At 27.3% G+C, this 2,479-nt stretch overlaps 1 non-coding gene across 1 annotated transcript; it reads left to right on the top strand.

The window, feature by feature from the left end:
* Positions 1 to 2,066: 2,066 nt before the first annotated feature.
* On the top strand, positions 2,067 to 2,177 carry LOC140980036 (small nucleolar RNA R71). The gene has a single exon (XR_012175866.1). It is a non-coding gene; the product is annotated as a small nucleolar RNA R71 (small nucleolar RNA).
* The last annotated feature ends 302 nt before the right edge of the window (positions 2,178 to 2,479 follow it).

Here is a 2,479-nt window from a genome sequence, read left to right on the forward strand (position 1 = left end):
GATGGAATCCTAGCTTGTAATAACTCTCCCTTTTCATTTTTTATAACAGTGATGCCTGACTTTTTAGGTACTACTTGTGTTGGACTTACCCATTTACTATCTGAGATTGGATAGATAATTCCAGCGTCTAATAGTTTTAATACTTCATTCTTAACAACTTCTTTCATATGTGGATTTAACCTTCTTTGTGGTTGTTGATATGTTTTAGCATTTTCTTCCAAATGAATTTTATGTGTGCAAATTAAAGGATTTATACCTTTTATATCTTTCAAAGTCCATCCAATTGCATTTTTATATTTCTTAAGTAATTTAATTAAATCTTCTTCTTGATTTGGTAGAAGAGTAGAAGAAATTACAACAGGAAATGTTTTATTTTCACCAAGAAATACATATTTCAATTCGGATGGTAAAACTTTTAATTCAAGTTTTGTATTATCATCTTCTTTAAAATTATTTTCAGACTCAAAACTTTCTATTGAAAAAACTTCATTTTTTTGATTTTAATTTTCTTCTTGTATATTTTCTTCCACAATTGTTTCAATTTCATTATCATATTCTTTTTCATTAATACTTGGTTGTTTACATAAATTGAACACATTAAGTTCTAGAGTCATATTTCCAAAAGACAATTTCATTATTCTATTTCGACAATTAATTAAAGCATTTGAAGTTGATAGAAATGGTCGTCCCAATATTACTGGAATTTCATTATGTACTTCTATTGGTTGTGTATCCAAAACAATAAAATCTACAGGATATATGAATTTATCAACTTGAACTGACATTCTACAATACATCTAGGTATTTTGATTGACCTATCCGTGAGTAAGAGAGTAACAGAAGTGAGTTTTAATTCTCCTAAATTAAGTTTTTCATAAACTGAATAAGGATATAAATTCACACTTGCTCACAAATCTAACAAAGCTTTTTTAATTTTATTTTCTCCAATAATACATGAAATTGTTGGACAACCAGGACTTTTATATTTTAAACTAGAATTATTTTGAAGAGTAGAACTTACTTGTCCAGCCAAGAATGCTTTCTTCTTCACATGAAATTTTCTCTTCACAGTACATAAGTCTTTTAAAAATTCTGCATATGTAGGTACTTGTTTAATAGCATATAATAATGGAATATTTATCTTTACTTGTTTAAAAACTTCATAGATATCATAATCATTTTTTTGGTGTTTATGATTTGTTTTCATTACTATATGGATCATTAACTATTTTACCACTTCTAAGGGTAATAACAGATTTTATTTGATCAGTTTTTTAATTTTTTAATTCTTGATTTTGATTTTTAGGATTAGGTTGAGGGTTAGATGAAAATTTTCCTTTTTCATGAATATTAAGTGCAGATGCAAATTTTGCAAGAGTTTCTTTCAAATCACTCATAGATTGACTGTTTTGAATATTGATAGACTCTTGCTTTTGAATAAATGCATGAATTACATCTTCAAAGTTTTTTCTTGGAGGTGTAACATAAGGAATATAACCTTGATGATTTTGGTTGTTTTGAAAATATTGTTGTCAGGGTTGTGCATTATTATCATTCCTCCAACTAAAATTAGGATGATTTTTACATCCAGGATTATATGATGGTGAAAAAGGATCTAGTATTGGTTTTTTATAATTGTTAACATAATTTGCTTATTCATGAAGACGTTCTTTAAATGAAGGTAATGTTGGACAATCTTTTGTAGCATGATCATGTGTATCACATATATGACAAATAATTTCTTGAATACTTTTTAATTGACCACTCTTTTTCATTTCTAATGACTCAATTTTTCTTGCTAAAGATGCAAGTTTAGCTTGAATATCTATATCATCTTTAAGATTATAGATACCACCCCCATTTGTTGAATTATTGATTTTAGTTGTTGGTATTCTATTGTGCCTATATTATCCCAATTTTGAGCATTTTCTGCTAATTAATCCAAATACTCCATAGCTTCATTTGGGTTTTTATCTTCAAAAGTCCCATTACACATGAATTCTATCATTTGTCTATCTTTAGGTATTAGACCTTCATAAAAGTGAGAAACTATTCTCCATGTTTCAAAACCATGATGTGGGCATGTATTAAGTAATTCTTTATATCTATCCCAACATTGATAAAATGTTTCTCCTTGTTTTTGAGAAAAAGTAGTAGTTTGTCTTTTAAAAGAGTTTGTTCTATGGGAAAGGAAAAACTTTTTGAGAAATTGTTGTTGCATTTATTCCCATGATCTTATTAAACTTGATCTCAAATTTTATAGCCATGTTTTAGCTTTATCTTTTAAAGAAAAAGGGAAAAGATTTAATCGAACTATATCCATGCTACAATTTTGATCATTATAAGTGTTACAAACTTTCTCAAATTCTCTTAGATGTAAATATGGATTTTCAGAATCTAAGCCATGAAAATTTGGTAAAAGTTGAATAATTTGAGGTTTAAAGTATAAATTAGATGCATCAGGAGGAAAAACTAAACA

The sequence above is a fragment of the Primulina huaijiensis genome, chromosome 6 (genome assembly GCF_012295235.1).
Source record: "Primulina huaijiensis isolate GDHJ02 chromosome 6, ASM1229523v2, whole genome shotgun sequence".
Lineage (NCBI taxonomy): Eukaryota > Viridiplantae > Streptophyta > Magnoliopsida > Lamiales > Gesneriaceae > Primulina > Primulina huaijiensis.